Source organism: Epinephelus lanceolatus, chromosome 8 (assembly GCF_041903045.1).
Source record: "Epinephelus lanceolatus isolate andai-2023 chromosome 8, ASM4190304v1, whole genome shotgun sequence".
NCBI lineage: Eukaryota > Metazoa > Chordata > Actinopteri > Perciformes > Serranidae > Epinephelus > Epinephelus lanceolatus.
Window position 1 is genome coordinate 13,018,949 of NC_135741.1, and position 13,455 is coordinate 13,032,403.

Sequence of the window (13,455 nt, forward strand, 5' to 3'; positions counted from 1 at the left end):
TGGGTCAAAAAACACAAAGACTTGGACCCAGGTGACCTGTTTAAAACCTCAAGTCAAGGTTGATTTATCTTAAGTTACCGACATACGTAAGGTTACGTTATGCATTTCACATCCCGACGTTATGTAACATCCAATTAAGCTCCTAATGTGACGAAGGCTAACCATGATTGTTTTCCTAAACCTAACCTATCGGTAGGGGTACAAATTTAAGCAAACACCCCTGTGGGTCAAACTAGAGGGAAGGAACAAACACTGTATGTGGTCGTACAGGCTGGAGGACTTGTTGGTTGCAATTTCTAACAGCATGTGGTCGTGGATAATGAGATCATAGCTTTAAATTTAAGACAAATATGAGAGTGGTATTATTCTTTTCATCTATCGGCAACAAAGCGAACAAGTGTAAACCGTCAAACTACGAAAAAAATCACCCCCCTCAGACTTGCATCTTTAAGCCATGTTATCAACTGGAGTTACACTTGTTCTCTGTACTCACAGGTATATAAAGCTAAGATCCGATTACACACACATAGATGAATGGGCAACAGGACTCGCTCCTGTATTTATCACACTTTGATGCATTATCACAGTGGGATGCTGGCCATTGCTTTCACAGCCTCTGCCCCTTGGGGATTATTCCAGGAGGAACACTGGGTGACTGCGGGCGCTGTGTGCCATCCATCTTCTGGAAAAATGAAAGTTTTTCCTGGACCTTCCACTCGTTTCATTAGTTTCCTCTGTCCACTTAAATTCAGCTTTGTTTAAACCCACTGCCTGTCTCACCATTTGAATGCACCAATCCTTTCATTCTGATAAAAATACAAATGCCTCATTTCTGTTTATTGTTTTCCTCTAATGTCATCTGCCTTTTAACTTAAAAATAATTTTGCCTCAGCATCTGACCGATGATCCACTAATGTCAACAATGTTTGGAGCAGGAATAGAGAGCCTCTGTTCCAATGGCCTCTCGCACAGTTTATTTATGCATTGAAGAGATTTCTTTTATCAGTTTTTCTGATATGATGTAACACTGGGTATCTACCATTGTCCCTGTGAGTGACATCTGATCATCTTGTCATTTTAACAAAGATAAAACAGGGCTTATTTTTGGTAGCATTCATCAATGACAGCTCCCATGAGTGCCTCAAACCCTGGTTTCATATCTGGGACTCAATGATTCGGTCACACAGCACAAACCTCAGGGGGAAAGTTGAAACGTTATTTTTTACCCCTTCTCCAGAAACAGGCTGCGTCTTCAAATGCATTGTTGTGATCTCACAGATGCCCACTTCCCGGAGATGTAAAATGCTTACCCATGGCAATACCATTGTTTGAATCCAATACCGTTACAGTTCTGCTCTTTGCTGGAACACGTGTTAAATCTATTGCACAAGTCGTGGCGGTGACCGGCACAGTGTGGGGAAATATTGGATTTAAACGTTGGTTTTGCCCCCGGGCAAATATTTTATCTTTCTGTGTTGACAGTGTGAGGTCGTGAAAAAACCTCAGAAGACACAACCCGCTGCTGTATAACAGGTAAAGTAACAGATGACTTTTCTCATAAGTCAAGTGCTTGACAGCTGGGACATCGCTCTCTAGTTCTCCTCGACATTCTGTATACAGCGCAGGTAATGCCATTTGGAAAAATAATTGTGTCTGGGGATCACATATCTTTTGTCCAGCGTGGTGACCATTTCCCTGAAGCCTTCATTGCTCACAGTGGTTATTGGACACACATCTCTGGTCGAATGGAATGTGATTTCATTAGTTATTTCAGTATGTCTTTGGGAGCTGGAAGGATGAGGTTAAACACTGTACAGAATCACTGTTATAGATGTCTGAGTTGATGCTGTACAAGGACAGGGATTCAGTGAGGTGATGTATTCTTAGTGGCCTTCATGCATTCATCGGACTGCAGTCTGCGGTGCTTTTTCAGGTCGCTGAACAAATTAATAGTGATACTTTTGCGATGCAGACACAAGTCTCATGCACTCTTTACATATGACTTGTTCTTGCTTAACATCACATGCCCTAAATCTGACATAGCTCCACGCAACAGATATGTTGATCTATTTCGAGGAAGCAGCTCTTCAGGTTCTGCTCCAAACATTTGATTTTTGTTTTACCAGTCTGCTTTGTGTTGTATATTTATCTTCTATTTTACACACTGCTGCTGCAACATTAAGGAAAGTTTTTCACAAACTGCAGCTGTGAGGGGGCGCACAGTGTCATGACACAGCCCTCTGAAAGTGAAGCCAAAACATATCCATGGTGGCGGCTGTTGGTTTAGGAAGCTCTTGATTTGACATGCACAGTTTTCTATGAGCAGAGCGTACATTTTTAACATCAACATCGCAGTCAATGACAGTGTTTCCCACAGAATGAAGCTGCTTTCACAGCAACAAATAACTATCTGCAAGAGAGTTCCCCGCAAAAGCAAAGCGTTTTTAAAAGTGGCTGTGATGCCAGGCAGGTGCTTAGCTGAACACTGGCAGAAGTATAAGCTAGCTCGTAGCTGCATACTGTAGCAAGACAATGGTAATAACTGAAATTACAAAAGATTTTTGCATATATCATCTGAAGTTTGGTGGAAATCTTATCCCCAGTCCAGTTTTTGCTTTGGTTGTACTTAAAAGTTGACGCTGTGACTGTGGGTACTTTAACACCAACATTATCAGCTCCGTCATCTTGTCTTCTTTGTGTTTCTGTGATGCCCGCAAATCAATCGGCAGGAAACACAGCAGCCACCAGAAGTTCAACGTGGTGAAGTCAGCACAGCAGGGCAAAATCTGTCTGCGTGCACTTGTTAGAAACCGCTTCATACTCCTACTGCCATGTTGGAAACTGCCTCCCATCTTCCATCTTTCAGTTTGTTTTTTTCTTGTGTGTGTATATGCGTCCCTTTGTATCATTCTGTGTCCTCTCTAAATTCAGAGGTTTCTGCAGGTCCATGAACATACTGCAGGTGGAGCTCTTCATGAGGTATTTTTGTGCTCAGCAGCAGTTTGTGGAATTTAAGGGTGCATCCACACCAGAGTAGTCCGGTGGACTCGGTTGGGTTGGGTGGGGAATGCCGAAAAATTTCACACCCTCATTTGGTTCGGTTCACTTTCACACTGCACTTTTAAAGCGGACCAAACCGCCTGGACAATGTCATGCAGTTCCAACAGCTGCTTGTTTGGGGGCGGTAATGCCCGAAACGCCCACTGGCCAGGAAGAAAAAAGCAGGAGGAAGAAGAAAACCTGGCTCACCGATTGGCCAGGACTGAAAATGGAAATCCATCCCCTTCAGCCAGCTTGGTCACCACAAAAACACCAAACACCAAAATGCAATGCAGCCTTCCTCTCTTTGGTTCACTGGATAGTCACCACACCAGGATTCACTTGCAAGTGAACCGAGTCCGCACAAGAGTTCGAATGAGCGTTCACACCACTCCAAACAAACCGAACTATTCGAGAAAGTGGACCAGGGTTTGTTTAAAGTGGGCTAAATAGCGCCAGTGTGAATGCGTCCTAAGTCGTGGGGTGGATAATTGATGAGTCGATCAGATCAGATCTATGGATGAGAGGAGCAGCTGCTGCAGAAGCGAGTGAATGCAAACTTTTAGACCCGGTTTCATTTTCACTGCGCCTGGCATTTTGCTGCTCCGTCTGTGCCCAGAGTACACTCTGCACTCTGAAAGTGTGGGGCAATAAATAACAGACCGGTATACATATTCCAGTAGAGTTCCTAATGAACAGTCCAGCTCCAAAAACAGAAAATCAATACACGATGTCAGATGTTGTTATCATGGTAGGCTGCCACAAGTCAATGAATATGTGGGAAACCCTGCAATCATGTTAACGTAATTGTGGAAAGCCAAAATCATGATAAGGATTAAAATTCGATAAATTGTGCAGCCCTAGTTGAGAGTGCTCTTGCATGTGACAGAATCACCGAGTGACTTATGGAGTGCTGAGATCACAAATCAAAACCCCAAACCCAGTAAAAAAAAATCAGCTTTCTAGAAAGCCTTGTGAAAGACACCCACTGTGCAAAAATACAGTGCAAAAACAAGTGGAACAGAACCTGGAAGTGAGGCGAGACTTTGGCTCTCACATGAAACACATGCTAAGCTTATTTGCATGGCAGCTAGAGTCAACTTGCATAGCTGTTAGTTGTCGTACTAGCAGTTGTCGCCCCCATTCATTACCATACAGCCTGTGAATTTGACTCAGTTAGTAATAGAGAGACAAGCATGTTCAGCCGTACTGAGGGGGAGGACTTGGACTGTAAATCCAGGTGTGGTAGTACAGTATTAGCAATCAATATGCATCTGAATGAGAGTGTTTCCCTGCTGTGTTTCTGCCCTTGCACATGTTGTCTGTTGGCTCCATCTGCGCTGCGGATCGTGCAGCATAAACACAGATGCCAAATTACAGCACACTGTCCATCATCCATTGTACTGAAAATTACAGCATTTGTCCAAGGCAGCAGTGGCTGCTGAACACGGCCGCGTGAATACATGAAAATGCTGTTTAGGCCGTGCTTTATTTGCTTCAGGCTGTGACAGTTCAGACTAGCCTTTGAAATGACGTTTCCTGTCCAACATGGGATTGCTAAATGGGCATAATATGTGCAAGATGGCAGCGAGCAGCATCTCATTTTCTGTCAGTCTTCGGAGTGGCTCTCTGGGCTGCCGCTGTAGGCTCTGATGTCTCACATCAAGCTGCAGAACAGTGAGAAATAAGACACAAGTGATGGTGATGTGCCCTGACTTCTCTTTATGATGCACCAGGGACGTCCTGGGAATTGAGGCTCCCATGGGTTTGTTCTGAAGACACATTTCATTCAAAACACTCAGACAGTCTAGTCATGCTCCATTCTCTGCACTTGGAAGCTGCTGCTCTGTTTCCATGAATATCAAGGTGCAACTTAAAGCAACAGGATATGATGATAAGGTGTTAAGTGTGAAATAACTCCTATCAAGACAAAGTCCCCACACACCGATAATTATCTGCTTGAGAGAAGATCAATGCTCAAGATGCCTTTTTATTAGTAGTGTATAAAATTAGCTGCACGGCTGTTACAAACGCCAGATTTGCACTGGATGCACGTACGAGAAACTGCAAGCGATGCATATACACACACAAAGCATTTAACAAGGTAAAAGTCATTGACTCCTCTCTGCAGTTGTTTTCTGTGGCATCAAGCAATCGCCAGAATTACCCAGTCTAATCACATCCTGTAACCGAGAACTGTCTCCACTGCCCCTGCAGGATTCTGAGATTTTAAAGTCAAGGTAACGCCGACCAAACTGGATTCTAATTAAAGTTGACATCAGGTGCCTCATGCTCCTTCTCCTTCCCCCCCCCCCTCCCCCCTCCTCCTCAGGCTTTCATCTAAATGATTCATGCAGAGAACACCAGGCCTTTCATGCCGTTAGGTCCTCACAAAGGAATAACAACTTGATCACACAAAGCAAACACAGACAGATTTACAATGACACCAGCACAGTGTCTGTTGCACCGACTTATATCAAGTTATGTCAGACCAATGCTGAGGCACTCAGCTGACATTTTGTGTTTTTGCGGGGACGTTTTTTACAGATATTCATGTTGACAAATGTGAGAGAGTAAATTAAATCAGAGGGCTAAAAATGGTTTTCTAATAGAATCACACTGCTCCGTGAAGACAAAACACAACAAAATGTTAAGTTTCCTGGCGTGGTAATTTGAATAGGGCTTGTGACCTGCTGTGAACCTGAAGTGATTGTTTGGAAATGAACGTCACAAGTGTGTTGGCCATATGTTACGGGCTGGAGTGCTGGCATTGTGGAAGTGGATCAGTTTAAGCAACTCAGTGTCGCTCTGGGTAAGAGCACCAGCTAAGCGCCTAACGGAAACATAAAATTGAATCCTTCTCTGAAATTGCAGACAATACAGGTAGGCTAAATAATTGCCGAATACAGAAATGAATACTTGCAGGCTTTTTCCTTCTTCTTATAAGTGGGGAAGAGGATTTATCTCTGTGTGAGAAAGACTGCCTTGAATTAAAGATGAGCTCCCCCTGCATTTTGTCAAGCTATTGTGAACAACACAGCATATAGTACACAATAACTACAGGTAGGCAAAAATAGGTCTGGTATAATAGTTAAGCTTTGTGGAGGAGCTGAACAGACTAACCATGACATGAAAGTGCCTCCAGGCTGAGGAAGATGGCTGTGTGCTCTTATTATTGGTATATTGGAATTGCTGGCTGAAAATCATATGTATGAAAAACCTGAAAATGAACTGAAGTTGTGCTGCTAATGAATATTGACAATTTAATCAGGCTGGTAGTATGGTGTACTAATGATTCAGCCTTGGAAATAAAATGGTTTTTGCCTTTAAAAGGGTCTAAAAGGACTTCTAAGGCTCAATCCCATTAGAGTGCTCCAAGGATATTTTTCTGTAGGCTGACGCAGCAGTTAGCATCATCCTGGCTCCCTTGTCAAAAGCCTATGGGAATTTCCATTGAATTTTGGATTATTGCAGAAAATGAGCTCTGCGGCAAACAAACATTAATGATACCTACACTTTTTGATCGGCAAAATAATCCTCACAAATGAACATAAATTTTGAAGTCCAAATGGACTCACCAGAAGTAAAAAGCTAACATTCACCTATTAACAAACTACTCAACGGTCACATTACATAACGTCACCACCACAACCAGGCTGTAAAGCCAAGTTCAGCGTGATGATGTTCTGTAGTCCAGTGGTGAGTCTCGGTCCAAAAGTGGGTTGCAGTCTATTCTGAATGGTCCACAAACAACTCACGAATGTGTCACCTTTGTAAAAAACACACTTTATATTGAAGTACAGTGAATTTTTGGCACAGAGCTTTTAATTTGAAGTGCCATTTTCTGCTGCAGAGTGAGTGACTAACAGATAGTGATACAAACTAGGGATAGTTTTATTAATGGTAAAAAGTTCCGCACAGCTGCTTTAAGATGTTTAACACAAAAAAAGTATGTCTTGGTGGCAAATTAGCTAACGTTACTTTGTTATTGCTGATTTGTGTTTGACAGTCCCACGTTTTTACATATTTTCGTGTTGCATTCCCCCCTTTAGTGGCAAACGACAGCCGAAATTTGACTAAAGCCACTTGATACCACTCCTTTAATATCAGTGCATACTGGCAGGGTACATAGGAGTACAGGTTGCTAATGTTAGCCCACAGAGTAACACTAGTGGTCTGGCAATGAAGCAATGTTCTTTTTTATTTGATGTCTTGTTTGACCAGTTGATAGCGTGATTAAGTTGCAAACCACTCATGAGCATCTGTGCTTTTCTATCTCCATCAGATACACAGCAGATTGTGATAATACCATCATTGCCATAGTTGCATCTGTTTACATGAATGCCATCGATGACAACTACTGATGATCTATCAGGGTCCTAAAGGGCTGTCAAATTTAATATGAGAAGATTTCACTTACTACCCTTTGTGACTCTGTTTCCAGGGGCAAAGATGTGACTCAAAAACAAGAGGAAAAGGTAAAAATAATAATGGGTTTGGGCCCAAGATCCACCTATTTACTATGTCTATCCTTTAAATGTTTTTAGATAGAGATACTATTGTGTTTATCACCAAGAAACCGCCTGACTGAGATTTTAATTTGTTTGTTTGTTTCATGGCGAGACAATGACATAATGCGAGCGTCATCCTTTGAGGCGAAGGACATGAAATGAGCAGCGAGCGACTCGTGTCCAATCCGTCTCCCTGTCTGTGGTGTCTTGCTGTAGGTTATTTTCTTCCTCACCACTCAGGCCTCACCCTTACACTTGACTTTAATGGAGACTGACAGTAAATCACAATTACCCATACAAGACACTTTAAAAATAGTTTAGGAAATTAGGCTGGCCTAATCTGAAGGGTGAACACATGGCCCGCACCGAGCAGCGTTCTGCCAGGGCACATCATGTGAAAGTTGAAAGTTCAGAGGACACACAGTCAAACCTTTGTCCTTGTTTGACTCTAAGATACAAGAAACAGTCTGCACAGGGAAGAGTTTTCAACTTATTTTAGGGGGAAAAAATGTTGCTCATCAACATGTAGGCTTATTAAAAATGTTCTGGTGACAATTACTTTCTGAGCTGTGCACACACACTTGCAGGAAAATGACAGCTAATCTTTTGAACTTACAACTACGAAAAAGGAAACACCAGACAAACTCTGTTAGAGTACCAAACGTACTTTTAGAAGGCCAGGAAAATAATATAATATGTAATGTACGTGATTAATGTCCAGTCTGTAAAATAAGAGGAGAATAATGAAAAATACAAAAAACATTACAAGCTTTTTCTGAGCCTACGACTTCATCCCATGATCTTCATCAGCGAATGGAGCTGACGCAGGTGTAGTGCTGCTCCGGACTAAGAGTTTTCCCAGTCGACTAATAGTCGTCATTTAGGGCCATTAGTCGACTAGTCGCCTGCATGTTTACGATATTAATCTAATTATTAAATGATATATCTTGGGCGGGACAACACAATGGTTTGAGTTGAAGGTGTGAGAAAGAATAGTATCAGTAACATTGTTAACACTGTGCTACATTACAGAGAAATACAAAACCGTACTAATGAACCTTCATTAATATAGGCCTATATTTTATCTACAAGTGCACGTCACACACTGAGCGAGCCGCCTGTTAATGACGCTGTGGGCTAATGGGCATGTAGCTACTTCCATGTTTCAGATGATACGTCATGTTTGTAGTTGACCAATGAAGATGAGTTTACATATCACCTTGGGTTCGTCCTTCACTTTCTCAAAATGACCCCACACTTTGGATTTCCTGCCCGACATGTTATTAACTAGCCTGTGGAATAACTGCAGGTATCAGCCCTGGAAATTAGGTCCCGTACACATGCTGCGTCTTTAACCGCCTGAAAATGTGAGGTCGGGCGCTGGGTGCTACTCTGCCTTTTTTGTGCCAGCTTTACAAGCATCATATAGCCTATTTACCTGAAATCCTCAGTGTAGAGTTGATCCTCTTCCAGGCGCTGTTTATAAGTGTGTAGGCCTATCATCTGTGGGACAGATGTAAAGCTCTGGGTAGCCCTGCACTAACATGATCAACTTTTCCATATTTATCAGACTGAATATTTACAGAAGAAGGGAAAGATACCTGTCGGCTGTGATTGGTTTTTAACGTGACTCCTGTCTGACTGCTGAGCGTGGCCACTTCCTGTGTCAGTCCTTTCAAATTAAAGTTTTGATTTATTTTGACAAGGCACTACCCTGGAAATCCAAAGTTCTCGCAAGAGCACAATTTGAATTTGCTCAGCGAGTCACTCTGGCAATCAGTAATGATGCTCATTACCTATGCCCATGAAACCGAGCTACACCAATCACATCGGTGTATCTGATATAGGCGGGCCAGAGGCAAGCTAAACAGAAGACGACAGCGCTGCGATGACAAAGTCCGGAATCAGTCGGTAAACATTGCAAGATGGCTACGGATGAACACCAGTTGTTTGAAACAGCTTTGGTCGCTACAATGAACGAGTTAGACTTGGCTTTTTCTCTAAAAGAGGAACAGAAGACGGCGCTTTCCTTTGCAAGAAGGACGTTTTTGCTGTTTTGCCGACCGGATACAGCAAGAGTCTAATCTAACAGTTAGCTCCGGTGGTAGCTAAGCGTATACGTCACTCCGTGTATTGTTCTGATTGGTCATAGTGTTATCCAATTGCGTGCAGTTATATTTACAAATGCATGCTTGGTGCCGCCCCTCGAGTTGGGCCATTTTCATTACTCATGGCCAGACCCTAAATCTTTCTAGATTTGGGTCTGGATTTCCAGGCTAACAAGGCACAGCTCCTAGAGTTTCATGTTTGATTGGTTTTTGTCTTGCATGTGTCATCTTTCTTTTATCCAGAATGTAAAATCTTTAAATCTCTCTGTATGGAAAAGGTTAACACGCAAATAAAGTAACTGGAGGCTGTAACTGCAACATTTCTCAACTATACACGGACACGTTCACACAACAAGATCCTTTTTCCCCAGTACCAATTCTACTCTGTTTTATTTTCATTGTTAATGAGATGTAACATCCGTCCTTGTTGCCTGAGGTATTCTACTTCATCATTCTTTGTTAAACATGTAATAAAATGCATTTACTCCATTGAAAAAAACGGTCAGAAATGTGTTACTATGTTGATACCTGGGACACGTGCCATAAAAGTACCTAGTTTTCCACATGACAGGCAGTGACATCTCAATAAACTCAAGACACCTAGGCAAACTGAAGACTGTCAATATACTCTTAAGAGACCCAAGTGGAAAATGATTTGGTACTGTCAGCTACAGTAGTGACAGTATTGTAAACCTGACATTTACATGGTGATGGTTTCTTTTTTTAGCAGATTTAGAGATGCTGTTTTTACAAATTTCTAGTTCACTTTAAGATGCAGTGCAGAAGAAAGTCAGCACATACTGCTGAAATATACAGCTGCTATTAGGGCTGGCACTGAAATGATACTACCACGATATCTATCCTATAGAAAATTTGAGTATTAATGATAGCAATAATAATGTTACCAGTCAGAATCATCCTTAATTTTGTTAACTGTGTGTGTGTGTGTGTGTCTCTTTTTTTGGCAAACGAACTAAACTCACAATACAAGTGTAGGGAGGTGGGGAGAGTCTGTAAACATAACCAGCACAACTGCATAGAAAAATAGTATTTACACATAATAAATAGTGAGAAGGCAGCCAGATGGCATCATGGGAGAGAGACAAAGCCATAACGGAAAGGATTTAAGAGGCGCTGAATTATTTATACAATATTATTGTATGTGTATTATTAAGATGATATCAATATTTCATTTTATAAATCACAGTTATCCTCAGTACCAGTATATTGCGACACCCCTAACTGTTACATCATGTGGATATGACAAGAGAGAAAGAGAAATACAGCACCATTATTACTGCAACAACATGGAGAGTGCTACAATATTATAGCCTTCTTAAAGGAAAAGTACTGTTACTGTAAGTACAGATTTTACTCAAGCAAAAGTATTTGTGTAAAAAGGGTAAGGACAAAATATTTTCCGATGATATATGGCACTACTGTTAAATTAAAGAACACCTTCAGGCTACAAAATAAATTGCATTAAATGTCATACCGGAGGAACAACATCAACACACCTTGTTGCCTGTGCGTACAACTACTTCTCAATTACAAGCATACAGTCGCCTTCCTCGGACCAGCTTTCACCAGAAATTGGGACAAAACTCAGACAATTTAAAAATGACTGACAATAAATAAAAAACGCAACAGACACCACATGCCTCATTAAGCCACATTAATTAAACAGCCTGACAATTCCTTACAGACTCAACAGCAGAATAAAAAAATCAGCAAAGCAGAAAGCACAGAGATGCCTCAGCAACATAAAGTCCACACTCACACATATTACAGCAGAGGTGAAAACACTTGCTGACCTCCTCGTGCACTGACTAACAACAGTTAAACAGTTTGTTATTGTGCTCACCTGTCAGAGGGCAGTCTGGGAGTCAAATGCACAGAGTCCTCCACAATGTCTCCAGGTTCAACTTCCTCCTGCTCAACAACTTGGTCATCCTCAAAGCAAAATTCCAGAAGAACCAGTCCCAGTAACTCTGCTCCCAGTGGCAAAGTTTTTAAACATGTTTTGCTGAACGAGGCTCAGCAGTTAAATCACAAACTGCAGAAAGGCCAAACACCACACTGAAGCAGAAATCACACGGAGTTGCATTTAGCCACACCCATATCGCACCTGTTGGTGACGCAAAATCGTGGGTGCGTTTGATTTGGGTCACATTGTTTGCTGACCGGGTGGTGCATCACATCTCTGCTTGCTCCAGGTAGATGCAACCTATTTTTCTTTCCAGTAATATGGAGATATAATGCTGCTGCTACCCTTAACCACAACCCACAATGCAGGCCTACCATACATGCGACTGAAAGTCAGGGAGAACAGGGTTTCACACCAGGCGTGAAAATAGACAGTGCAGGCAGGGCATTGCTCTGGGGCCCCTGGGGTTGATGGGCCCATATATAAAGCAGGCCCTTGCAAGTGGTTCAGATTGCCACATTTGAAATATAATCGTGTTCAGAACTAAAAAAGGAATATTAACTTAAAAATGGTGCCATTTGCTATGGATTCCCACAAAGAGGCAAACCCATCTGCATCATGGTTTTATATTTCATTTTTATTTTTTGAAATAGAAGCTATAGAAAACAAAATTGTTTTTTCTTTCTCTATAAAATCTATAGACACTATAAAAACTATTCAATTGACTGATTCATTTCTTACTTTGATAGCTTTCAAATATGCAATGATGATTTCTGGGTAATATGCATCTTGATGTTGTCCAATATCAGGTCTCTATTTGTGCATGGTGTACGCAGGGTCTTAAAAAGTATTAAAAGTTGATAAATCAAATGTCAGAAAATTAAGGCCCTTAAAAAGTATTAAAAAGTCTTAATCACGATTTTATGAAGTATTAAATTTTCTTGGCATTCAAGCTTTGACAAAAAGTATCCATGAATGTATAATTTATTTTCCTCCTCACAACTATTACAAACAATGATGTGTATGTAGGCACACTCCGACTGCCACTCGGGGCCGTGCGCGTACCTGTGCGACATCCCGCGATGGCACACGTCCAGGCGCCAAACAGAGGAGCAAAAGACAATAAAAATGGGGAAATGCAAGTTGATGGAAGGCAAAACACACGAACTGAGGCACATGTCCTGAGTTTTGATTGGTGTAATATTGTAATTTCAGCAAGTTGTTGTTTTCAGCAAGTTGGCCTTGAACAGTTGATGTTGAGCTGTAGAGTTGTGTTACCTGTTATGACCTAAGGTGTATTTTAATAAACCTGCCTTTGGTTTAATTTATTCTTTCAAGCTTTATTCCTTCTCATCTTACGTGAGTTCTGCTGTATGTTTGTGCTCCATAGATTTAATTGCAAACTACAACTGTTTAGTAAGTTAAAGATGCGTTACTGCCAACGACAGCTTGAAGTGGCGATGAGGTCTTAAGTTTTTTTTTGGAAGGTCTTAAAAAGGTATTGAAATTAACCTCGGGATTCCTGCATATACCCTGTTGTGTCAAGACAGTACATGTACGATAGCACTGGGGCCCATCATAACTTCCTTACGCCACTGGTGTCACACTTTTTACTTTCATTTGAACCCCTCAAAAATTTAATCCTTAATGAATTCCCTTTCAATTTGTAACGGATGCTTTAAGTGACAGGTAGGAATTGAGTGACTTTACTCTCCTTAAGCTTATTCTCTTCAAAAGATATGGACTGGACTGTCATATGTTTTGTGCACTTGTGCTAACCATCCTCGCCATGGGGTCAACTGTCCCATTGTTACTGGGGAAAAATACAAAATGAAAGCGATCTAAAAAAAAAATTAAATTTTATTTCATT